Source organism: Acipenser ruthenus, unplaced genomic scaffold (genome assembly GCF_902713425.1).
Source record: "Acipenser ruthenus unplaced genomic scaffold, fAciRut3.2 maternal haplotype, whole genome shotgun sequence".
NCBI lineage: Eukaryota > Metazoa > Chordata > Actinopteri > Acipenseriformes > Acipenseridae > Acipenser > Acipenser ruthenus.
Window position 1 is genome coordinate 74,972 of NW_026707395.1, and position 17,447 is coordinate 92,418.

General features: G+C 43.8%; 57 non-coding genes and 21 pseudogenes across 57 annotated transcripts; all 78 read right to left on the reverse strand.

Moving 5' to 3' along the window:
• Positions 1-98: 98 nt before the first annotated feature.
• Positions 99-217, reverse strand: LOC131726911 (5S ribosomal RNA). The gene has a single exon (XR_009321720.1). It is a non-coding gene; the product is annotated as a 5S ribosomal RNA (ribosomal RNA).
• Positions 218-317: 100 nt separating this feature from the next.
• Positions 318-436, reverse strand: LOC131726912 (5S ribosomal RNA). The gene has a single exon (XR_009321721.1). It is a non-coding gene; the product is annotated as a 5S ribosomal RNA (ribosomal RNA).
• Positions 437-550: 114 nt separating this feature from the next.
• Positions 551-669, reverse strand: LOC131726913 (5S ribosomal RNA). The gene has a single exon (XR_009321722.1). It is a non-coding gene; the product is annotated as a 5S ribosomal RNA (ribosomal RNA).
• A 100-nt stretch (positions 670-769) lies between these two features.
• Positions 770-888, reverse strand: LOC131726391 (5S ribosomal RNA). The gene has a single exon (XR_009321580.1). It is a non-coding gene; the product is annotated as a 5S ribosomal RNA (ribosomal RNA).
• A 100-nt stretch (positions 889-988) lies between these two features.
• On the reverse strand, positions 989-1,097 carry LOC131726625 (5S ribosomal RNA; annotated as a pseudogene).
• A 100-nt stretch (positions 1,098-1,197) lies between these two features.
• Positions 1,198-1,306, reverse strand: LOC131726626 (5S ribosomal RNA; annotated as a pseudogene).
• A 100-nt stretch (positions 1,307-1,406) lies between these two features.
• LOC131726627 (5S ribosomal RNA) lies at positions 1,407-1,515 on the reverse strand (annotated as a pseudogene).
• Positions 1,516-1,629: 114 nt separating this feature from the next.
• On the reverse strand, positions 1,630-1,748 carry LOC131726914 (5S ribosomal RNA). Its single transcript, XR_009321723.1, has one exon. It is a non-coding gene; the product is annotated as a 5S ribosomal RNA (ribosomal RNA).
• Positions 1,749-1,848: 100 nt separating this feature from the next.
• Positions 1,849-1,967, reverse strand: LOC131726915 (5S ribosomal RNA). Its single transcript, XR_009321724.1, has one exon. It is a non-coding gene; the product is annotated as a 5S ribosomal RNA (ribosomal RNA).
• Positions 1,968-2,081: 114 nt separating this feature from the next.
• LOC131726916 (5S ribosomal RNA) lies at positions 2,082-2,200 on the reverse strand. The gene has a single exon (XR_009321725.1). It is a non-coding gene; the product is annotated as a 5S ribosomal RNA (ribosomal RNA).
• Positions 2,201-2,314: 114 nt separating this feature from the next.
• LOC131726917 (5S ribosomal RNA) lies at positions 2,315-2,433 on the reverse strand. The gene has a single exon (XR_009321726.1). It is a non-coding gene; the product is annotated as a 5S ribosomal RNA (ribosomal RNA).
• A 100-nt stretch (positions 2,434-2,533) lies between these two features.
• On the reverse strand, positions 2,534-2,652 carry LOC131726918 (5S ribosomal RNA). Its single transcript, XR_009321727.1, has one exon. It is a non-coding gene; the product is annotated as a 5S ribosomal RNA (ribosomal RNA).
• A 114-nt stretch (positions 2,653-2,766) lies between these two features.
• Positions 2,767-2,885, reverse strand: LOC131726920 (5S ribosomal RNA). The gene has a single exon (XR_009321729.1). It is a non-coding gene; the product is annotated as a 5S ribosomal RNA (ribosomal RNA).
• A 114-nt stretch (positions 2,886-2,999) lies between these two features.
• LOC131726212 (5S ribosomal RNA) lies at positions 3,000-3,118 on the reverse strand. The gene has a single exon (XR_009321395.1). It is a non-coding gene; the product is annotated as a 5S ribosomal RNA (ribosomal RNA).
• A 100-nt stretch (positions 3,119-3,218) lies between these two features.
• Positions 3,219-3,337, reverse strand: LOC131726921 (5S ribosomal RNA). The gene has a single exon (XR_009321730.1). It is a non-coding gene; the product is annotated as a 5S ribosomal RNA (ribosomal RNA).
• Positions 3,338-3,451: 114 nt separating this feature from the next.
• On the reverse strand, positions 3,452-3,560 carry LOC131726628 (5S ribosomal RNA; annotated as a pseudogene).
• Positions 3,561-3,660: 100 nt separating this feature from the next.
• LOC131726629 (5S ribosomal RNA) lies at positions 3,661-3,769 on the reverse strand (annotated as a pseudogene).
• A 100-nt stretch (positions 3,770-3,869) lies between these two features.
• Positions 3,870-3,978, reverse strand: LOC131726630 (5S ribosomal RNA; annotated as a pseudogene).
• A 114-nt stretch (positions 3,979-4,092) lies between these two features.
• On the reverse strand, positions 4,093-4,211 carry LOC131726922 (5S ribosomal RNA). Its single transcript, XR_009321731.1, has one exon. It is a non-coding gene; the product is annotated as a 5S ribosomal RNA (ribosomal RNA).
• Positions 4,212-4,325: 114 nt separating this feature from the next.
• Positions 4,326-4,444, reverse strand: LOC131726923 (5S ribosomal RNA). The gene has a single exon (XR_009321732.1). It is a non-coding gene; the product is annotated as a 5S ribosomal RNA (ribosomal RNA).
• Positions 4,445-4,558: 114 nt separating this feature from the next.
• On the reverse strand, positions 4,559-4,677 carry LOC131726924 (5S ribosomal RNA). The gene has a single exon (XR_009321733.1). It is a non-coding gene; the product is annotated as a 5S ribosomal RNA (ribosomal RNA).
• Positions 4,678-4,777: 100 nt separating this feature from the next.
• Positions 4,778-4,886, reverse strand: LOC131726631 (5S ribosomal RNA; annotated as a pseudogene).
• Positions 4,887-4,986: 100 nt separating this feature from the next.
• Positions 4,987-5,095, reverse strand: LOC131726632 (5S ribosomal RNA; annotated as a pseudogene).
• A 114-nt stretch (positions 5,096-5,209) lies between these two features.
• On the reverse strand, positions 5,210-5,328 carry LOC131726925 (5S ribosomal RNA). Its single transcript, XR_009321734.1, has one exon. It is a non-coding gene; the product is annotated as a 5S ribosomal RNA (ribosomal RNA).
• A 100-nt stretch (positions 5,329-5,428) lies between these two features.
• LOC131726633 (5S ribosomal RNA) lies at positions 5,429-5,537 on the reverse strand (annotated as a pseudogene).
• A 100-nt stretch (positions 5,538-5,637) lies between these two features.
• Positions 5,638-5,756, reverse strand: LOC131726380 (5S ribosomal RNA). The gene has a single exon (XR_009321569.1). It is a non-coding gene; the product is annotated as a 5S ribosomal RNA (ribosomal RNA).
• A 114-nt stretch (positions 5,757-5,870) lies between these two features.
• On the reverse strand, positions 5,871-5,979 carry LOC131726634 (5S ribosomal RNA; annotated as a pseudogene).
• A 114-nt stretch (positions 5,980-6,093) lies between these two features.
• LOC131726115 (5S ribosomal RNA) lies at positions 6,094-6,212 on the reverse strand. The gene has a single exon (XR_009321298.1). It is a non-coding gene; the product is annotated as a 5S ribosomal RNA (ribosomal RNA).
• A 114-nt stretch (positions 6,213-6,326) lies between these two features.
• LOC131726926 (5S ribosomal RNA) lies at positions 6,327-6,445 on the reverse strand. The gene has a single exon (XR_009321735.1). It is a non-coding gene; the product is annotated as a 5S ribosomal RNA (ribosomal RNA).
• A 114-nt stretch (positions 6,446-6,559) lies between these two features.
• LOC131726184 (5S ribosomal RNA) lies at positions 6,560-6,678 on the reverse strand. The gene has a single exon (XR_009321366.1). It is a non-coding gene; the product is annotated as a 5S ribosomal RNA (ribosomal RNA).
• Positions 6,679-6,792: 114 nt separating this feature from the next.
• On the reverse strand, positions 6,793-6,911 carry LOC131726927 (5S ribosomal RNA). Its single transcript, XR_009321736.1, has one exon. It is a non-coding gene; the product is annotated as a 5S ribosomal RNA (ribosomal RNA).
• A 100-nt stretch (positions 6,912-7,011) lies between these two features.
• LOC131726636 (5S ribosomal RNA) lies at positions 7,012-7,120 on the reverse strand (annotated as a pseudogene).
• Positions 7,121-7,220: 100 nt separating this feature from the next.
• On the reverse strand, positions 7,221-7,338 carry LOC131726125 (5S ribosomal RNA). Its single transcript, XR_009321308.1, has one exon. It is a non-coding gene; the product is annotated as a 5S ribosomal RNA (ribosomal RNA).
• Positions 7,339-7,452: 114 nt separating this feature from the next.
• LOC131726637 (5S ribosomal RNA) lies at positions 7,453-7,561 on the reverse strand (annotated as a pseudogene).
• Positions 7,562-7,661: 100 nt separating this feature from the next.
• LOC131726928 (5S ribosomal RNA) lies at positions 7,662-7,780 on the reverse strand. The gene has a single exon (XR_009321737.1). It is a non-coding gene; the product is annotated as a 5S ribosomal RNA (ribosomal RNA).
• Positions 7,781-7,880: 100 nt separating this feature from the next.
• On the reverse strand, positions 7,881-7,989 carry LOC131726638 (5S ribosomal RNA; annotated as a pseudogene).
• Positions 7,990-8,103: 114 nt separating this feature from the next.
• On the reverse strand, positions 8,104-8,222 carry LOC131726243 (5S ribosomal RNA). Its single transcript, XR_009321426.1, has one exon. It is a non-coding gene; the product is annotated as a 5S ribosomal RNA (ribosomal RNA).
• Positions 8,223-8,322: 100 nt separating this feature from the next.
• Positions 8,323-8,431, reverse strand: LOC131726639 (5S ribosomal RNA; annotated as a pseudogene).
• Positions 8,432-8,545: 114 nt separating this feature from the next.
• On the reverse strand, positions 8,546-8,664 carry LOC131726929 (5S ribosomal RNA). Its single transcript, XR_009321738.1, has one exon. It is a non-coding gene; the product is annotated as a 5S ribosomal RNA (ribosomal RNA).
• Positions 8,665-8,778: 114 nt separating this feature from the next.
• Positions 8,779-8,887, reverse strand: LOC131726641 (5S ribosomal RNA; annotated as a pseudogene).
• A 100-nt stretch (positions 8,888-8,987) lies between these two features.
• On the reverse strand, positions 8,988-9,096 carry LOC131726642 (5S ribosomal RNA; annotated as a pseudogene).
• A 114-nt stretch (positions 9,097-9,210) lies between these two features.
• Positions 9,211-9,329, reverse strand: LOC131726931 (5S ribosomal RNA). The gene has a single exon (XR_009321740.1). It is a non-coding gene; the product is annotated as a 5S ribosomal RNA (ribosomal RNA).
• A 114-nt stretch (positions 9,330-9,443) lies between these two features.
• On the reverse strand, positions 9,444-9,562 carry LOC131726932 (5S ribosomal RNA). The gene has a single exon (XR_009321741.1). It is a non-coding gene; the product is annotated as a 5S ribosomal RNA (ribosomal RNA).
• A 114-nt stretch (positions 9,563-9,676) lies between these two features.
• Positions 9,677-9,795, reverse strand: LOC131726933 (5S ribosomal RNA). Its single transcript, XR_009321742.1, has one exon. It is a non-coding gene; the product is annotated as a 5S ribosomal RNA (ribosomal RNA).
• Positions 9,796-9,909: 114 nt separating this feature from the next.
• On the reverse strand, positions 9,910-10,018 carry LOC131726643 (5S ribosomal RNA; annotated as a pseudogene).
• Positions 10,019-10,118: 100 nt separating this feature from the next.
• LOC131726934 (5S ribosomal RNA) lies at positions 10,119-10,237 on the reverse strand. Its single transcript, XR_009321743.1, has one exon. It is a non-coding gene; the product is annotated as a 5S ribosomal RNA (ribosomal RNA).
• Positions 10,238-10,337: 100 nt separating this feature from the next.
• Positions 10,338-10,456, reverse strand: LOC131726935 (5S ribosomal RNA). The gene has a single exon (XR_009321744.1). It is a non-coding gene; the product is annotated as a 5S ribosomal RNA (ribosomal RNA).
• Positions 10,457-10,556: 100 nt separating this feature from the next.
• On the reverse strand, positions 10,557-10,675 carry LOC131726936 (5S ribosomal RNA). Its single transcript, XR_009321745.1, has one exon. It is a non-coding gene; the product is annotated as a 5S ribosomal RNA (ribosomal RNA).
• Positions 10,676-10,775: 100 nt separating this feature from the next.
• On the reverse strand, positions 10,776-10,894 carry LOC131726937 (5S ribosomal RNA). The gene has a single exon (XR_009321746.1). It is a non-coding gene; the product is annotated as a 5S ribosomal RNA (ribosomal RNA).
• A 114-nt stretch (positions 10,895-11,008) lies between these two features.
• Positions 11,009-11,127, reverse strand: LOC131726938 (5S ribosomal RNA). Its single transcript, XR_009321747.1, has one exon. It is a non-coding gene; the product is annotated as a 5S ribosomal RNA (ribosomal RNA).
• A 100-nt stretch (positions 11,128-11,227) lies between these two features.
• Positions 11,228-11,346, reverse strand: LOC131726489 (5S ribosomal RNA; annotated as a pseudogene).
• Positions 11,347-11,460: 114 nt separating this feature from the next.
• Positions 11,461-11,569, reverse strand: LOC131726644 (5S ribosomal RNA; annotated as a pseudogene).
• A 100-nt stretch (positions 11,570-11,669) lies between these two features.
• Positions 11,670-11,788, reverse strand: LOC131726337 (5S ribosomal RNA). The gene has a single exon (XR_009321522.1). It is a non-coding gene; the product is annotated as a 5S ribosomal RNA (ribosomal RNA).
• A 114-nt stretch (positions 11,789-11,902) lies between these two features.
• Positions 11,903-12,021, reverse strand: LOC131726939 (5S ribosomal RNA). Its single transcript, XR_009321748.1, has one exon. It is a non-coding gene; the product is annotated as a 5S ribosomal RNA (ribosomal RNA).
• Positions 12,022-12,121: 100 nt separating this feature from the next.
• On the reverse strand, positions 12,122-12,240 carry LOC131726940 (5S ribosomal RNA). Its single transcript, XR_009321749.1, has one exon. It is a non-coding gene; the product is annotated as a 5S ribosomal RNA (ribosomal RNA).
• A 114-nt stretch (positions 12,241-12,354) lies between these two features.
• Positions 12,355-12,473, reverse strand: LOC131726266 (5S ribosomal RNA). Its single transcript, XR_009321449.1, has one exon. It is a non-coding gene; the product is annotated as a 5S ribosomal RNA (ribosomal RNA).
• A 114-nt stretch (positions 12,474-12,587) lies between these two features.
• LOC131726464 (5S ribosomal RNA) lies at positions 12,588-12,716 on the reverse strand (annotated as a pseudogene).
• Positions 12,717-12,816: 100 nt separating this feature from the next.
• LOC131726942 (5S ribosomal RNA) lies at positions 12,817-12,935 on the reverse strand. Its single transcript, XR_009321751.1, has one exon. It is a non-coding gene; the product is annotated as a 5S ribosomal RNA (ribosomal RNA).
• A 114-nt stretch (positions 12,936-13,049) lies between these two features.
• Positions 13,050-13,168, reverse strand: LOC131726287 (5S ribosomal RNA). The gene has a single exon (XR_009321472.1). It is a non-coding gene; the product is annotated as a 5S ribosomal RNA (ribosomal RNA).
• Positions 13,169-13,268: 100 nt separating this feature from the next.
• LOC131726943 (5S ribosomal RNA) lies at positions 13,269-13,387 on the reverse strand. Its single transcript, XR_009321752.1, has one exon. It is a non-coding gene; the product is annotated as a 5S ribosomal RNA (ribosomal RNA).
• A 114-nt stretch (positions 13,388-13,501) lies between these two features.
• Positions 13,502-13,620, reverse strand: LOC131726944 (5S ribosomal RNA). The gene has a single exon (XR_009321753.1). It is a non-coding gene; the product is annotated as a 5S ribosomal RNA (ribosomal RNA).
• A 114-nt stretch (positions 13,621-13,734) lies between these two features.
• On the reverse strand, positions 13,735-13,853 carry LOC131726071 (5S ribosomal RNA). Its single transcript, XR_009321252.1, has one exon. It is a non-coding gene; the product is annotated as a 5S ribosomal RNA (ribosomal RNA).
• A 100-nt stretch (positions 13,854-13,953) lies between these two features.
• On the reverse strand, positions 13,954-14,072 carry LOC131726945 (5S ribosomal RNA). The gene has a single exon (XR_009321754.1). It is a non-coding gene; the product is annotated as a 5S ribosomal RNA (ribosomal RNA).
• A 114-nt stretch (positions 14,073-14,186) lies between these two features.
• Positions 14,187-14,305, reverse strand: LOC131726314 (5S ribosomal RNA). The gene has a single exon (XR_009321500.1). It is a non-coding gene; the product is annotated as a 5S ribosomal RNA (ribosomal RNA).
• A 100-nt stretch (positions 14,306-14,405) lies between these two features.
• LOC131726946 (5S ribosomal RNA) lies at positions 14,406-14,524 on the reverse strand. The gene has a single exon (XR_009321755.1). It is a non-coding gene; the product is annotated as a 5S ribosomal RNA (ribosomal RNA).
• A 128-nt stretch (positions 14,525-14,652) lies between these two features.
• LOC131726315 (5S ribosomal RNA) lies at positions 14,653-14,771 on the reverse strand. Its single transcript, XR_009321501.1, has one exon. It is a non-coding gene; the product is annotated as a 5S ribosomal RNA (ribosomal RNA).
• Positions 14,772-14,871: 100 nt separating this feature from the next.
• On the reverse strand, positions 14,872-14,990 carry LOC131726203 (5S ribosomal RNA). Its single transcript, XR_009321386.1, has one exon. It is a non-coding gene; the product is annotated as a 5S ribosomal RNA (ribosomal RNA).
• A 100-nt stretch (positions 14,991-15,090) lies between these two features.
• LOC131726947 (5S ribosomal RNA) lies at positions 15,091-15,209 on the reverse strand. Its single transcript, XR_009321756.1, has one exon. It is a non-coding gene; the product is annotated as a 5S ribosomal RNA (ribosomal RNA).
• Positions 15,210-15,309: 100 nt separating this feature from the next.
• LOC131726948 (5S ribosomal RNA) lies at positions 15,310-15,428 on the reverse strand. The gene has a single exon (XR_009321757.1). It is a non-coding gene; the product is annotated as a 5S ribosomal RNA (ribosomal RNA).
• Positions 15,429-15,528: 100 nt separating this feature from the next.
• Positions 15,529-15,647, reverse strand: LOC131726139 (5S ribosomal RNA). Its single transcript, XR_009321322.1, has one exon. It is a non-coding gene; the product is annotated as a 5S ribosomal RNA (ribosomal RNA).
• Positions 15,648-15,761: 114 nt separating this feature from the next.
• LOC131726949 (5S ribosomal RNA) lies at positions 15,762-15,880 on the reverse strand. Its single transcript, XR_009321758.1, has one exon. It is a non-coding gene; the product is annotated as a 5S ribosomal RNA (ribosomal RNA).
• Positions 15,881-15,980: 100 nt separating this feature from the next.
• Positions 15,981-16,089, reverse strand: LOC131726867 (5S ribosomal RNA; annotated as a pseudogene).
• Positions 16,090-16,189: 100 nt separating this feature from the next.
• On the reverse strand, positions 16,190-16,308 carry LOC131726950 (5S ribosomal RNA). The gene has a single exon (XR_009321759.1). It is a non-coding gene; the product is annotated as a 5S ribosomal RNA (ribosomal RNA).
• Positions 16,309-16,422: 114 nt separating this feature from the next.
• LOC131726951 (5S ribosomal RNA) lies at positions 16,423-16,541 on the reverse strand. The gene has a single exon (XR_009321760.1). It is a non-coding gene; the product is annotated as a 5S ribosomal RNA (ribosomal RNA).
• A 100-nt stretch (positions 16,542-16,641) lies between these two features.
• LOC131726953 (5S ribosomal RNA) lies at positions 16,642-16,760 on the reverse strand. Its single transcript, XR_009321762.1, has one exon. It is a non-coding gene; the product is annotated as a 5S ribosomal RNA (ribosomal RNA).
• A 114-nt stretch (positions 16,761-16,874) lies between these two features.
• Positions 16,875-16,993, reverse strand: LOC131726151 (5S ribosomal RNA). Its single transcript, XR_009321334.1, has one exon. It is a non-coding gene; the product is annotated as a 5S ribosomal RNA (ribosomal RNA).
• Positions 16,994-17,093: 100 nt separating this feature from the next.
• On the reverse strand, positions 17,094-17,212 carry LOC131726954 (5S ribosomal RNA). The gene has a single exon (XR_009321763.1). It is a non-coding gene; the product is annotated as a 5S ribosomal RNA (ribosomal RNA).
• A 114-nt stretch (positions 17,213-17,326) lies between these two features.
• On the reverse strand, positions 17,327-17,445 carry LOC131726955 (5S ribosomal RNA). Its single transcript, XR_009321764.1, has one exon. It is a non-coding gene; the product is annotated as a 5S ribosomal RNA (ribosomal RNA).
• Positions 17,446-17,447: the final 2 nt, after the last annotated feature.

Below are 17,447 nucleotides of genomic sequence, written 5' to 3' on the forward strand. Positions count from 1 at the left end.
TCATGACTTTTATGTTTAGTGAGCTGGGGGTGATTCCTCCAAAATTTCCTTTTGTCCTCCACACATTTCAATTGTAAAATGTAATTACAAAAATGTAATGCCTGCAGCACTTGATATTCCCAGGTGGTCTCCCATCCAAGTACTAACCAAGCCCAACATTGCTTAGCTTCTGAGATCAGACGAGATCAGGCTTATTCAAGGTGGTGTGGCCGCAGGCGATTGCATTTCTGCTTTCATGACTTTTATGTTTAGTGAGCTGGGGGTGATTCCTCCAAAATTTCCTTTTGTCCTCCACACATTTCAATTGTAAAATGTAATGCCTGCAGCACTTGATATTCCCAGGTGGTCTCCCATCCAAGTACTAACCAAGCCCAACATTGCTTAGCTTCTGAGATCAGACGAGATCAGGCTTATTCAAGGTGGTGTGGCCGCAGGCGATTGCATTTCTGCTTTCATGACTTTTATGTTTAGTGAGCTGGGGGTGATTCCTCCAAAATTTCCTTTTGTCCTCCACACATTTCAATTGTAAAATGTAATTACAAAAATGTAATGCCTGCAGCACTTGATATTCCCAGGTGGTCTCCCATCCAAGTACTAACCAAGCCCAACATTGCTTAGCTTCTGAGATCAGACGAGATCAGGCTTATTCAAGGTGGTGTGGCCGCAGGCGATTGCATTTCTGCTTTCATGACTTTTATGTTTAGTGAGCTGGGGGTGATTCCTCCAAAATTTCCTTTTGTCCTCCACACATTTCAATTGTAAAATGTAATGCCTGCAGCACTTGATATTCCCAGGTGGTCTCCCATCCAAGTACTAACCAAGCCCAACATTGCGTAGCTTCTGAGATCAGACGAGATCAGGCTTATTCAAGGTGGTGTGGCCGCAGGCGATTGCATTTCTGCTTTCATGACTTTTATGTTTAGTGAGCTGGGGGTGATTCCTCCAAAATTTCCTTTTGTCCTCCACACATTTCAATTGTAAAATGTAATGCCTGCAGCACTTGATATTCCCAGGTGGTCTCCCATCCAAGTACTAACCAAGCCCAACATTGCTTAGCTTCTGAGATCAGGCTTATTCAAGGTGGTGTGGCCGCAGGCGATTGCATTTCTGCTTTCATGACTTTTATGTTTAGTGAGCTGGGGGTGATTCCTCCAAAATTTCCTTTTGTCCTCCACACATTTCAATTGTAAAATGTAATGCCTGCAGCACTTGATATTCCCAGGTGGTCTCCCATCCAAGTACTAACCAAGCCCAACATTGCTTAGCTTCTGAGATCAGGCTTATTCAAGGTGGTGTGGCCGCAGGCGATTGCATTTCTGCTTTCATGACTTTTATGTTTAGTGAGCTGGGGGTGATTCCTCCAAAATTTCCTTTTGTCCTCCACACATTTCAATTGTAAAATGTAATGCCTGCAGCACTTGATATTCCCAGGTGGTCTCCCATCCAAGTACTAACCAAGCCCAACATTGCTTAGCTTCTGAGATCAGGCTTATTCAAGGTGGTGTGGCCGCAGGCGATTGCATTTCTGCTTTCATGACTTTTATGTTTAGTGAGCTGGGGGTGATTGCTCCAAAATTTCCTTTTGTCCTCCACACATTTCAATTGTAAAATGTAATTACAAAAATGTAATGCCTGCAGCACTTGATATTCCCAGGTGGTCTCCCATCCAAGTACTAACCAAGCCCAACATTGCTTAGCTTCTGAGATCAGACGAGATCAGGCTTATTCAAGGTGGTGTGGCCGCAGGCGATTGCATTTCTGCTTTCATGACTTTTATGTTTAGTGAGCTGGGGGTGATTCCTCCAAAATTTCCTTTTGTCCTCCACACATTTCAATTGTAAAATGTAATGCCTGCAGCACTTGATATTCCCAGGTGGTCTCCCATCCAAGTACTAACCAAGCCCAACATTGCTTAGCTTCTGAGATCAGACGAGATCAGGCTTATTCAAGGTGGTGTGGCCGCAGGCGATTGCATTTCTGCTTTCATGACTTTTATGTTTAGTGAGCTGGGGGTGATTCCTCCAAAATTTCCTTTTGTCCTCCACACATTTCAATTGTAAAATGTAATTACAAAAATGTAATGCCTGCAGCACTTGATATTCCCAGGTGGTCTCCCATCCAAGTACTAACCAAGCCCAACATTGCTTAGCTTCTGAGATCAGACGAGATCAGGCTTATTCAAGGTGGTGTGGCCGCAGGCGATTGCATTTCTGCTTTCATGACTTTTATGTTTAGTGAGCTGGGGGTGATTCCTCCAAAATTTCCTTTTGTCCTCCACACATTTCAATTGTAAAATGTAATTACAAAAATGTAATGCCTGCAGCACTTGATATTCCCAGGTGGTCTCCCATCCAAGTACTAACCAAGCCCAACATTGCTTAGCTTCTGAGATCAGACGAGATCAGGCTTATTCAAGGTGGTGTGGCCGCAGGCGATTGCATTTCTGCTTTCATGACTTTTATGTTTAGTGAGCTGGGGGTGATTCCTCCAAAATTTCCTTTTGTCCTCCACACATTTCAATTGTAAAATGTAATGCCTGCAGCACTTGATATTCCCAGGTGGTCTCCCATCCAAGTACTAACCAAGCCCAACATTGCTTAGCTTCTGAGATCAGACGAGATCAGGCTTATTCAAGGTGGTGTGGCCGCAGGCGATTGCATTTCTGCTTTCATGACTTTTATGTTTAGTGAGCTGGGGGTGATTCCTCCAAAATTTCCTTTTGTCCTCCACACATTTCAATTGTAAAATGTAATTACAAAAATGTAATGCCTGCAGCACTTGATATTCCCAGGTGGTCTCCCATCCAAGTACTAACCAAGCCCAACATTGCTTAGCTTCTGAGATCAGACGAGATCAGGCTTATTCAAGGTGGTGTGGCCGCAGGCGATTGCATTTCTGCTTTCATGACTTTTATGTTTAGTGAGCTGGGGGTGATTCCTCCAAAATTTCCTTTTGTCCTCCACACATTTCAATTGTAAAATGTAATTACAAAAATGTAATGCCTGCAGCACTTGATATTCCCAGGTGGTCTCCCATCCAAGTACTAACCAAGCCCAACATTGCTTAGCTTCTGAGATCAGACGAAATCAGGCTTATTCAAGGTGGTGTGGCCGCAGGCGATTGCATTTCTGCTTTCATGACTTTTATGTTTAGTGAGCTGGGGGTGATTCCTCCAAAATTTCCTTTTGTCCTCCACACATTTCAATTGTAAAATGTAATGCCTGCAGCACTTGATATTCCCAGGTGGTCTCCCATCCAAGTACTAACCAAGCCCAACATTGCTTAGCTTCTGAGATCAGACGAGATCAGGCTTATTCAAGGTGGTGTGGCCGCAGGCGATTGCATTTCTGCTTTCATGACTTTTATGTTTAGTGAGCTGGGGGTGATTCCTCCAAAATTTCCTTTTGTCCTCCACACATTTCAATTGTAAAATGTAATTACAAAAATGTAATGCCTGCAGCACTTGATATTCCCAGGTGGTCTCCCATCCAAGTACTAACCAAGCCCAACATTGCTTAGCTTCTGAGATCAGGCTTATTCAAGGTGGTGTGGCCGCAGGCGATTGCATTTCTGCTTTCATGACTTTTATGTTTAGTGAGCTGGGGGTGATTCCTCCAAAATTTCCTTTTGTCCTCCACACATTTCAATTGTAAAATGTAATGCCTGCAGCACTTGATATTCCCAGGTGGTCTCCCATCCAAGTACTAACCAAGCCCAACATTGCTTAGCTTCTGAGATCAGGCTTATTCAAGGTGGTGTGGCCGCAGGCGATTGCATTTCTGCTTTCATGACTTTTATGTTTAGTGAGCTGGGGGTGATTCCTCCAAAATTTCCTTTTGTCCTCCACACATTTCAATTGTAAAATGTAATGCCTGCAGCACTTGATATTCCCAGGTGGTCTCCCATCCAAGTACTAACCAAGCCCAACATTGCTTAGCTTCTGAGATCAGGCTTATTCAAGGTGGTGTGGCCGCAGGCGATTGCATTTCTGCTTTCATGACTTTTATGTTTAGTGAGCTGGGGGTGATTCCTCCAAAATTTCCTTTTGTCCTCCACACATTTCAATTGTAAAATGTAATTACAAAAATGTAATGCCTGCAGCACTTGATATTCCCAGGTGGTCTCCCATCCAAGTACTAACCAAGCCCAACATTGCTTAGCTTCTGAGATCAGACGAGATCAGGCTTATTCAAGGTGGTGTGGCCGCAGGCGATTGCATTTCTGCTTTCATGACTTTTATGTTTAGTGAGCTGGGGGTGATTCCTCCAAAATTTCCTTTTGTCCTCCACACATTTCAATTGTAAAATGTAATTACAAAAATGTAATGCCTGCAGCACTTGATATTCCCAGGTGGTCTCCCATCCAAGTACTAACCAAGCCCAACATTGCTTAGCTTCTGAGATCAGACGAGATCAGGCTTATTCAAGGTGGTGTGGCCGCAGGCGATTGCATTTCTGCTTTCATGACTTTTATGTTTAGTGAGCTGGGGGTGATTCCTCCAAAATTTCCTTTTGTCCTCCACACATTTCAATTGTAAAATGTAATTACAAAAATGTAATGCCTGCAGCACTTGATATTCCCAGGTGGTCTCCCATCCAAGTACTAACCAAGCCCAACATTGCTTAGCTTCTGAGATCAGACGAGATCAGGCTTATTCAAGGTGGTGTGGCCGCAGGCGATTGCATTTCTGCTTTCATGACTTTTATGTTTAGTGAGCTGGGGGTGATTCCTCCAAAATTTCCTTTTGTCGTCCACACATTTCAATTGTAAAATGTAATGCCTGCAGCACTTGATATTCCCAGGTGGTCTCCCATCCAAGTACTAACCAAGCCCAACATTGCTTAGCTTCTGAGATCAGGCTTATTCAAGGTGGTGTGGCCGCAGGCGATTGCATTTCTGCTTTCATGACTTTTATGTTTAGTGAGCTGGGGGTGATTCCTCCAAAATTTCCTTTTGTCCTCCACACATTTCAATTGTAAAATGTAATGCCTGCAGCACTTGATATTCCCAGGTGGTCTCCCATCCAAGTACTAACCAAGCCCAACATTGCTTAGCTTCTGAGATCAGGCTTATTCAAGGTGGTGTGGCCGCAGGCGATTGCATTTCTGCTTTCATGACTTTTATGTTTAGTGAGCTGGGGGTGATTCCTCCAAAATTTCCTTTTGTCCTCCACACATTTCAATTGTAAAATGTAATTACAAAAATGTAATGCCTGCAGCACTTGATATTCCCAGGTGGTCTCCCATCCAAGTACTAACCAAGCCCAACATTGCTTAGCTTCTGAGATCAGACGAGATCAGGCTTATTCAAGGTGGTGTGGCCGCAGGCGATTGCATTTCTGCTTTCATGACTTTTATGTTTAGTGAGCTGGGGGTGATTCCTCCAAAATTTCCTTTTGTCCTCCACACATTTCAATTGTAAAATGTAATGCCTGCAGCACTTGATATTCCCAGGTGGTCTCCCATCCAAGTACTAACCAAGCCCAACATTGCTTAGCTTCTGAGATCAGGCTTATTCAAGGTGGTGTGGCCGCAGGCGATTGCATTTCTGCTTTCATGACTTTTATGTTTAGTGAGCTGGGGGTGATTCCTCCAAAATTTCCTTTTGTCCTCCACACATTTCAATTGTAAAATGTAATGCCTGCAGCACTTGATATTCCCAGGTGGTCTCCCATCCAAGTACTAACCAAGCCCAACATTGCTTAGCTTCTGAGATCAGACTAGATCAGGCTTATTCAAGGTGGTGTGGCCGCAGGCGATTGCATTTCTGCTTTCATGACTTTTATGTTTAGTGAGCTGGGGGTGATTCCTCCAAAATTTCCTTTTGTCCTCCACACATTTCAATTGTAAAATGTAATTACAAAAATGTAATGCCTGCAGCACTTGATATTCCCAGGTGGTCTCCCATCCAAGTACTAACCAAGCCCAACATTGCTTAGCTTCTGAGATCAGGCTTATTCAAGGTGGTGTGGCCGCAGGCGATTGCATTTCTGCTTTCATGACTTTTATGTTTAGTGAGCTGGGGGTGATTCCTCCAAAATTTCCTTTTGTCCTCCACACATTTCAATTGTAAAATGTAATTACAAAAATGTAATGCCTGCAGCACTTGATATTCCCAGGTGGTCTCCCATCCAAGTACTAACCAAGCCCAACATTGCTTAGCTTCTGAGATCAGACGAGATCAGGCTTATTCAAGGAGGTGTGGCCGCAGGCGATTGCATTTCTGCTTTCATGACTTTTATGTTTAGTGAGCTGGGGGTGATTCCTCCAAAATTTCCTTTTGTCCTCCACACATTTCAATTGTAAAATGTAATTACAAAAATGTAATGCCTGCAGCACTTGATATTCCCAGGTGGTCTCCCATCCAAGTACTAACCAAGCCCAACATTGCTTAGCTTCTGAGATCAGACGAGATCAGGCTTATTCAAGGTGGTGTGGCCGCAGGCGATTGCATTTCTGCTTTCATGACTTTTATGTTTAGTGAGCTGGGGGTGATTCCTCCAAAATTTCCTTTTGTCCTCCACACATTTCAATTGTAAAATGTAATTACAAAAATGTAATGCCTGCAGCACTTGATATTCCCAGGTGGTCTCCCATCCAAGTACTAACCAAGCCCAACATTGCTTGGCTTCTGAGATCAGACGAGATCAGGCTTATTCAAGGTGGTGTGGCCGCAGGCGATTGCATTTCTGCTTTCATGACTTTTATGTTTAGTGAGCTGGGGGTGATTCCTCCAAAATTTCCTTTTGTCCTCCACACATTTCAATTGTAAAATGTAATTACAAAAATGTAATGCCTGCAGCACTTGATATTCCCAGGTGGTCTCCCATCCAAGTACTAACCAAGCCCAACATTGCTTAGCTTCTGAGATCAGACGAGATCAGGCTTATTCAAGGTGGTGTGGCCGCAGGCGATTGCATTTCTGCTTTCATGACTTTTATGTTTAGTGAGCTGGGGGTGATTCCTCCAAAATTTCCTTTTGTCCTCCACACATTTCAATTGTAAAATGTAATGCCTGCAGCACTTGATATTCCCAGGTGGTCTCCCATCCAAGTACTAACCAAGCCCAACATTGCTTAGCTTCTGAGATCAGGCTTATTCAAGGTGGTGTGGCCGCAGGCGATTGCATTTCTGCTTTCATGACTTTTATGTTTAGTGAGCTGGGGGTGATTCCTCCAAAATTTCCTTTTGTCCTCCACACATTTCAATTGTAAAATGTAATGCCTGCAGCACTTGATTTCCCAGGTGGTCTCCCATCCAAGTACTAACCAAGCCCAACATTGCTTAGCTTCTGAGATCAGACGAGATCAGGCTTATTCAAGGTGGTGTGGCCGCAGGCGATTGCATTTCTGCTTTCATGACTTTTATGTTTAGTGAGCTGGGGGTGATTCCTCCAAAATTTCCTTTTGTCCTCCACACATTTCAATTGTAAAATGTAATTACAAAAATGTAATGCCTGCAGCACTTGATATTCCCAGGTGGTCTCCCATCCAAGTACTAACCAAGCCCAACATTGCTTAGCTTCTGAGATCAGGCTTATTCAAGGTGGTGTGGCCGCAGGCGATTGCATTTCTGCTTTCATGACTTTTATGTTTAGTGAGCTGGGGGTGATTCCTCCAAAATTTCCTTTTGTCCTCCACACATTTCAATTGTAAAATGTAATGCCTGCAGCACTTGATATTCCCAGGTGGTCTCCCATCCAAGTACTAACCAAGCCCAACATTGCTTAGCTTCTGAGATCAGACGAGATCAGGCTTATTCAAGGTGGTGTGGCCGCAGGCGATTGCATTTCTGCTTTCATGACTTTTATGTTTAGTGAGCTGGGGGTGATTCCTCCAAAATTTCCTTTTGTCCTCCACACATTTCAATTGTAAAATGTAATGCCTGCAGCACTTGATATTCCCAGGTGGTCTCCCATCCAAGTACTAACCAAGCCCAACATTGCTTAGCTTCTGAGATCAGGCTTATTCAAGGTGGTGTGGCCGCAGGCGATTGCATTTCTGCTTTCATGACTTTTATGTTTAGTGAGCTGGGGGTGATTCCTCCAAAATTTCCTTTTGTCCTCCACACATTTCAATTGTAAAATGTAATTACAAAAATGTAATGCCTGCAGCACTTGATATTCCCAGGTGGTCTCCCATCCAACTACTAACCAAGCCCAACATTGCTTAGCTTCTGAGATCAGACGAGATCAGGCTTATTCAAGGTGGTGTGGCCGCAGGCGATTGCATTTCTGCTTTCATGACTTTTATGTTTAGTGAGCTGGGGGTGATTCCTCCAAAATTTCCTTTTGTCCTCCACACATTTCAATTGTAAAATGTAATGCCTGCAGCACTTGATATTCCCAGGTGGTCTCCCATCCAAGTACTAACCAAGCCCAACATTGCTTAGCTTCTGAGATCAGGCTTATTCAAGGTGGTGTGGCCGCAGGCGATTGCATTTCTGCTTTCATGACTTTTATGTTTAGTGAGCTGGGGGTGATTCCTCCAAAATTTCCTTTTGTCCTCCACACATTTCAATTGTAAAATGTAATTACAAAAATGTAATGCCTGCAGCACTTGATATTCCCAGGTGGTCTCCCATCCAAGTACTAACCAAGCCCAACATTGCTTAGCTTCTGAGATCAGACGAGATCAGGCTTATTCAAGGTGGTGTGGCCGCAGGCGATTGCATTTCTGCTTTCATGACTTTTATGTTTAGTGAGCTGGGGGTGATTCCTCCAAAATTTCCTTTTGTCCTCCACACATTTCAATTGTAAAATGTAATTACAAAAATGTAATGCCTGCAGCACTTGATATTCCCAGGTGGTCTCCCATCCAAGTACTAACCAAGCCCAACATTGCTTAGCTTCTGAGATCAGGCTTATTCAAGGTGGTGTGGCCGCAGGCGATTGCATTTCTGCTTTCATGACTTTTATGTTTAGTGAGCTGGGGGTGATTCCTCCAAAATTTCCTTTTGTCCTCCACACATTTCAATTGTAAAATGTAATGCCTGCAGCACTTGATATTCCCAGGTGGTCTCCCATCCAAGTACTAACCAAGCCCAACATTGCTTAGCTTCTGAGATCAGGCTTATTCAAGGTGGTGTGGCCGCAGGCGATTGCATTTCTGCTTTCATGACTTTTATGTTTAGTGAGCTGGGGGTGATTCCTCCAAAATTTCCTTTTGTCCTCCACACATTTCAATTGTAAAATGTAATTACAAAAATGTAATGCCTGCAGCACTTGATATTCCCAGGTGGTCTCCCATCCAAGTACTAACCAAGCCCAACATTGCTTAGCTTCTGAGATCAGACGAGATCAGGCTTATTCAAGGTGGTGTGGCCGCAGGCGATTGCATTTCTGCTTTCATGACTTTTATGTTTAGTGAGCTGGGGGTGATTCCTCCAAAATTTCCTTTTGTCCTCCACACATTTCAATTGTAAAATGTAATTACAAAAATGTAATGCCTGCAGCACTTGATATTCCCAGGTGGTCTCCCATCCAAGTACTAACCAAGCCCAACATTGCTTAGCTTCTGAGATCAGACGAGATCAGGCTTATTCAAGGTGGTGTGGCCGCAGGCGATTGCATTTCTGCTTTCATGACTTTTATGTTTAGTGAGCTGGGGGTGATTCCTCCAAAATTTCCTTTTGTCCTCCACACATTTCAATTGTAAAATGTAATGACAAAAATGTAATGCCTGCAGCACTTGATATTCCCAGGTGGTCTCCCATCCAAGTACTAACCAAGCCCAACATTGCTTAGCTTCTGAGATCAGACGAGATCAGGCTTATTCAAGGTGGTGTGGCCGCAGGCGATTGCATTTCTGCTTTCATGACTTTTATGTTTAGTGAGCTGGGGGTGATTCCTCCAAAATTTCCTTTTGTCCTCCACACATTTCAATTGTAAAATGTAATTACAAAAATGTAATGCCTGCAGCACTTGATATTCCCAGGTGGTCTCCCATCCAAGTACTAACCAAGCCCAACATTGCTTAGCTTCTGAGATCAGGCTTATTCAAGGTGGTGTGGCCGCAGGCGATTGCGTTTCTGCTTTCATGACTTTTATGTTTAGTGAGCTGGGGGTGATTCCTCCAAAATTTCCTTTTGTCCTCCACACATTTCAATTGTAAAATGTAATGCCTGCAGCACTTGATATTCCCAGGTGGTCTCCCATCCAAGTACTAACCAAGCCCAACATTGCTTAGCTTCTGAGATCAGACGAGATCAGGCTTATTCAAGGTGGTGTGGCCGCAGGCGATTGCATTTCTGCTTTCATGACTTTTATGTTTAGTGAGCTGGGGGTGATTCCTCCAAAATTTCCTTTTGTCCTCCACACATTTCAATTGTAAAATGTAATGCCTGCAGCACTTGATATTCCCAGGTGGTCTCCCATCCAAGTACTAACCAAGCCCAACATTGCTTAGCTTCTGAGATCAGACGAGATCAGGCTTATTCAAGGTGGTGTGGCCGCAGGCGATTGCATTTCTGCTTTCATGACTTTTATGTTTAGTGAGCTGGGGGTGATTCCTCCAAAATTTCCTTTTGTCCTCCACACATTTCAATTGTAAAATGTAATGCCTGCAGCACTTGATATTCCCAGGTGGTCTCCCATCCAAGTACTAACCAAGCCCAACATTGCTTAGCTTCTGAGATCAGACGAGATCAGGCTTATTCAAGGTGGTGTGGCCGCAGGCGATTGCATTTCTGCTTTCATGACTTTTATGTTTAGTGAGCTGGGGGTGATTCCTCCAAAATTTCCTTTTGTCCTCCACACATTTCAATTGTAAAATGTAATGCCTGCAGCACTTGATATTCCCAGGTGGTCTCCCATCCAAGTACTAACCAAGCCCAACATTGCTTAGCTTCTGAGATCAGACGAGATCAGGCTTATTCAAGGTGGTGTGGCCGCAGGCGATTGCATTTCTGCTTTCATGACTTTTATGTTTAGTGAGCTGGGGGTGATTCCTCCAAAATTTCCTTTTGTCCTCCACACATTTCAATTGTAAAATGTAATTACAAAAATGTAATGCCTGCAGCACTTGATATTCCCAGGTGGTCTCCCATCCAAGTACTAACCAAGCCCAACATTGCTTAGCTTCTGAGATCAGACGAGATCAGGCTTATTCAAGGTGGTGTGGCCGCAGGCGATTGCATTTCTGCTTTCATGACTTTTATGTTTAGTGAGCTGGGGGTGATTCCTCCAAAATTTCCTTTTGTCCTCCACACATTTCAATTGTAAAATGTAATGCCTGCAGCACTTGATATTCCCAGGTGGTCTCCCATCCAAGTACTAACCAAGCCCAACAATCCTTAGCTTCTGAGATCAGACGAAATCAGGCTAATTCAAGGTGGTGTGGCCGCAGGCGATTGCATTGCTGCTTTCATGACTTTTATGTTTAGTGAGCTGGGGGTGATTCCTCCAAAATTTCCTTTTGTCCTCCACACATTTCAATTGTAAAATGTAATTACAAAAATGTAATGCCTGCAGCACTTGATATTCCCAGGTGGTCTCCCATCCAAGTACTAACCAAGCCCAACATTGCTTAGCTTCTGAGATCAGGCTTATTCAAGGTGGTGTGGCCGCAGGCGATTGCATTTCTGCTTTCATGACTTTTATGTTTAGTGAGCTGGGGGTGATTCCTCCAAAATTTCCTTTTGTCCTCCACACATTTCAATTGTAAAATGTAATGCCTGCAGCACTTGATATTCCCAGGTGGTCTCCCATCCAAGTACTAACCAAGCCCAACATTGCTTAGCTTCTGAGATCAGACAAGATCAGGCTTATTCAAGGTGGTGTGGCCGCAGGCGATTGCATTTCTGCTTTCATGACTTTTATGTTTAGTGAGCTGGGGGTGATTCCTCCAAAATTTCCTTTTGTCCTCCACACATTTCAATTGTAAAATGTAATTACAAAAATGTAATGCCTGCAGCACTTGATATTCCCAGGTGGTCTCCCATCCAAGTACTAACCAAGCCCAACATTGCTTAGCTTCTGAGATCAGACGAGATCAGGCTTATTCAAGGTGGTGTGGCCGCAGGCGATTGCATTTCTGCTTTCATGACTTTTATGTTTAGTGAGCTGGGGGTGATTCCTCCAAAATTTCCTTTTGTCCTCCACACATTTCAATTGTAAAATGTAATGCCTGCAGCACTTGATATTCCCAGGTGGTCTCCCATCCAAGTACTAACCAAGCCCAACATTGCTTAGCTTCTGAGATCAGACGAGATCAGGCTTATTCAAGGTGGTGTGGCCGCAGGCGATTGCATTTCTGCTTTCATGACTTTTATGTTTAGTGAGCTGGGGGTGATTCCTCCAAAATTTCCTTTTGTCCTCCACACATTTCAATTCTAAAATGTAATTACAAAAATGTAATGCCTGCAGCACTTGATATTCCCAGGTGGTCTCCCATCCAAGTACTAACCAAGCCCAACATTGCTTAGTTTCTGAGATCAGACGAGATCAGGCTTATTCAAGGTGGCGTGGCCGCAGGCGATTGCATTTCTGCTTTCATGACTTTTATGTTTAGTGAGCTGGGGGTGATTCCTCCAAAATTTCCTTTTGTCCTCCACACATTTCAATTGTAAAATGTAATTACAAAAATGTAATGCCTGCAGCACTTGATATTCCCAGGTGGTCTCCCATCCAAGTACTAACCAAGCCCGACATTGCTTAGCTTCTGAGATCAGACGAGATCAGGCGAGATCAGGCTTATTCAAGGTGGTGTGGCCGCAGGCGATTGCATTTCTGCTTTCATGACTTTTATGTTTAGTGAGCTGGGGGTGATTCCTCCAAAATTTCCTTTTGTCCTCCACACATTTCAATTGTAAAATGTAATGCCTGCAGCACTTGATATTCCCAGGTGGTCTCCCATCCAAGTACTAACCAAGCCCAACATTGCTTAGCTTCTGAGATCAGACGAGATCAGGCTTATTCAAGGTGGTGTGGCCGCAGGCGATTGCATTTCTGCTTTCATGACTTTTATGTTTAGTGAGCTGGGGGTGATTCCTCCAAAATTTCCTTTTGTCCTCCACACATTTCAATTGTAAAATGTAATTACTAAAATGTAATGCCTGCAGCACTTGATATTCCCAGGTGGTCTCCCATCCAAGTACTAACCAAGACCAACATTGCTTAGCTTCTGAGATCAGACGAGATCAGGCTTATTCAAGGTGGTGTGGCCGCAGGCGATTGCATTTCTGCTTTCATGACTTTTATGTTTAGTGAGCTGGGGGTAATTCCTCCCAAATTTCCTTTTGTCCTCCACACATTTCAATTGTAAAATGTAATGCCTGCAGCACTTGATATTCCCAGGTGGTCTCCCATCCAAGTACTAACCAAGCCCAACATTGCTTAGCTTCTGAGATCAGACGAGATCAGGCTTATTCAAGGTGGTGTGGCCGCAGGCGATTGCATTTCTGCTTTCATGACTTTTATGTTTAGTGAGCTGGGGGTGATTCCTCCAAAATTTCCTTTTGTCCTCCACACATTTCAATTGTAAAATGTAATTACAAAAATGTAATGCCTGCAGCACTTGATATTCCCAGGTGGTCTCCCATCCAAGTACTAACCAAGCCCAACATTGCTTAGCTTCTGAGATCAGACGAGATCAGGCTTATTCAAGGTGGTGTGGCCGCAGGCGATTGCATTTCTGCTATCATGACTTTTATGTTTAGTGAGCTGGGGGTGATTCCTCCAAAATTTCCTTTTGTCCTCCACACATTTCAATTGTAAAATGTAATTACAAAAATGTAATGCCTGCAGCACTTGATATTCCCAGGCGGTCTCCCATCCAAGTACTAACCAAGCCCAACATTGCTTAGCTTCTGAGATCAGACGAGATCAGGCTTATTCAAGGTGGTGTGGCCGCAGGCGATTGCATTACTGCTTTCATGACTTTTATGTTTAGTGAGCTGGGGGTGATTCCTCCAAAATTTCCTTTTGTCCTCCACACATTTCAATTGTAAAATGTAATGCCTGCAGCACTTGATATTCCCAGGTGGTCTCCCATCCAAGTACTAACCAAGCCCAACATTGCTTAGCTTCTGAGATCAGACGAGATCAGGCTTATTCAAGGTGGTGTGGCCGCAGGCGATTGCATTTCTGCTTTCATGACTTTTATGTTTAGTGAGCTGGGGGTGATTCCTCCAAAATTTCCTTTTGTCCTCCACACATTTCAATTGTAAAATGTAATGACAAAAACGTAATGCCTGCAGCACTTGATATTCCCAGGTGGTCTCCCATCCAAGTACTAACCAAGCCCAACATTGCTTAGCTTCGGAGATCAGACGAGATCAGGCTTATTCAAGGTGGTGTGGCCGCAGGCGATTGCGTTTCTGCTTTCATGACTTTTATGTTTAGTGAGCTGGGGGTGATTCCTCCAAAATTTCCTTTTGTCCTCCACACATTTCAATTGTAAAATGTAATGCCTGCAGCACTTGATATTCCCAGGTGGTCTCCCATCCAAGTACTAACCAAGCCCAACATTGCTTAGCTTCTGAGATCAGACGAGATCAGGCTTATTCAAGGTGGTGTGGCCGCAGGCGATTGCATTTCTGCTTTCATGACTTTTATGTTTAGTGAGCTGGGGGTGATTCCTCCAAAATTTCCTTTTGTCCTCCACACATTTCAATTGTAAAATGTAATTACAAAAATGTAATTACAAAAATGTAATGCCTGCAGCACTTGATATTCCCAGGTGGTCTCCCATCCAAGTACTAACCAAGCCCAACATTGCTTAGCTTCGGAGATCAGACGAGATCAGGCTTATTCAAGGTGGTGTGGCCGCAGGCGATTGCATTTCTGCTTTCATGACTTTTATGTTTAGTGAGCTGGGGGTGATTCCTCCAAAATTTCCTTTTGTCCTCCACACATTTCAATTGTAAAATGTAATGCCTGCAGCACTTGATATTCCCAGGTGGTCTCCCATACAAGTACTAACCAAGCCCAACATTGCTTAGCTTCTGAGATCAGACGAGATCAGGCTTATTCAAGGTGGTGTGGCCGCAGGCGATTGCATTTCTGCTTTCATGACTTTTATGTTTAGTGAGCTGGGGGTGATTCCTCCAAAATTTCCTTTTGTCCTCCACACATTTCAATTGTAAAATGTAATGCCTGCAGCACTTGATATTCCCAGGTGGTCTCCCATCCAAGTACTAACCAAGCCCAACATTGCTTAGCTTCTGAGATCAGACGAGATCAGGCTTATTCAAGGTGGTGTGGCCGCAGGCGATTGCATTTCTGCTTTCATGACTTTTATGTTTAGTGAGCTGGGGGTGATTCCTCCAAAATTTCCTTTTGTCCTCCACACATTTCAATTGTAAAATGTAATGCCTGCAGCACTTGATATTCCCAGGTGGTCTCCCATCCAAGTACTAACCAAGCCCAACATTGCTTAGCTTCTGAGATCAGACGAGATCAGGCTTATTCAAGGTGGTGTGGCCGCAGGCGATTGCATTTCTGCTTTCATGACTTTTATGTTTAGTGAGCTGGGGGTGATTCCTCCAAAATTTCCTTTTGTCCTCCACACATTTCAATTGTAAAATGTAATGCCTGCAGCACTTGATATTCCCAGGTGGTCTCCCATCCAAGTACTAACCAAGCCCAACATTGCTTAGCTTCTGAGATCAGACGAGATCAGGCTTATTCAAGGTGGTGTGGCCACAGGCGATTGCATTTCTGCTTTCATGACTTTTATGTTTAGTGAGCTGGGGGTGATTCCTCCAAAATTTCCTTTTGTCCTCCACACATTTCAATTGTAAAATGTAATTACAAAAATGTAATGCCTGCAGCACTTGATATTCCCAGGTGGTCTCCCATCCAAGTACTAACCAAGCCCAACATTGCTTAGCTTCTGAGATCAGACGAGATCAGGCTTATTCAAGGTGGTGTGGCCGCAGGCGATTGCATTTCTGCTTTCATGACTTTTATGTTTAGTGAGCTGGGGGTGATTCCTCCAAAATTTCCTTTTGTCCTCCACACATTTCAATTGTAAAATGTAATGCCTGCAGCACTTGATATTCCCAGGTGGTCTCCCATCCAAGTACTAACCAAGCCCAACATTGCTTAGCTTCTGAGAATAGGCTTATTCAAGGTGGTGTGGCCGCAGGCGATTGCTGTTCTGCTTTCATGACTTTTATGTTTAGTGAGCTGGGGGTGATTCCTCCAAAATTTCCTTTTGTCCTCCACACATTTCAATTGTAAAATGTAATGCCTGCAGCACTTGATATTCCCAGGTGGTCTCCCATCCAAGTACTAACCAAGCCCAACATTGCTTAGCTTCTGAGATCAGACGAGATCAGGCTTATTCAAGGTGGTGTGGCCGCAGGCGATTGCATTTCTGCTTTCATGACTTTTATGTTTAGTGAGCTGGGGGTGATTCCTCCAAAATTTCCTTTTGTCCTCCACACATTTCAATTGTAAAATGTAATTACAAAAATGTAATGCCTGCAGCACTTGATATTCCCAGGTGGTCTCCCATCCAAGTACTAACCAAGCCCAACATTGCTTAGCTTCTGAGATCAGACGAGATCAGGCTTATTCAAGGTGGTGTGGCCGCAGGCGATTGCATTTCTGCTTTCATGACTTTTATGTTTAGTGAGCTGGGGGTGATTCCTCCAAAATTTCCTTTTGTCCTCCACACATTTCAATTGTAAAATGTAATGCCTGCAGCACTTGATATTCCCAGGTGGTCTCCCATCCAAGTACTAACCAAGCCCAACATTGCTTAGCTTCTGAGATCAGACGAGATCAGGCTTATTCAAGGTGGTGTGGCCGCAGGCGATTGCATTTCTGCTTTCATGACTTTTATGTTTAGTGAGCTGGGGGTGATTCCTCCAAAATTTCCTTTTGTCCTCCACACATTTCAATTGTAAAATGTAATTACAAAAATGTAATGCCTGCAGCACTTGATATTCCCAGGTGGTCTCCCATCCAAGTACTAACCAAGCCCAACATTGCTTAGCTGCTGAGATCAGACGAGATCAGGCTTATTCAAGGTGGTGTGGCCGCAGGCGATTGCTGTTCTGCTTTCATGACTTTTATGTTTAGTGAGCTGGGGGTGATTCCTCCAAAATTTCCTTTTGTCCTCCACACATTTCAATTGTAAAATGTAATGCCTGCAGCACTTGATATTCCCAGGTGGTCTCCCATCCAAGTACTAACCAAGCCCAACATTGCTTAGCTTCTGAGATCAGACGAGATCAGGCTTATTCAAGGTGGTGTGGCCGCAGGCGATTGCATTTCTGCTTTCATGACTTTTATGTTTAGTGAGCTGGGGGTGATTCCTCCAAAATTTCCTTTTGTCCTCCACACATTTCAATTGTAAAATGTAATTACAAAAATGTAATGCCTGCAGCACTTGATATTCCCAGGTGGTCTCCCATCCAAGTACTAACCAAGCCCAACATTGCTTAGCTTCTGAGATCAGACGAGATCAGGCTTATTCAAGGTGGTGTGGCCGCAGGCGA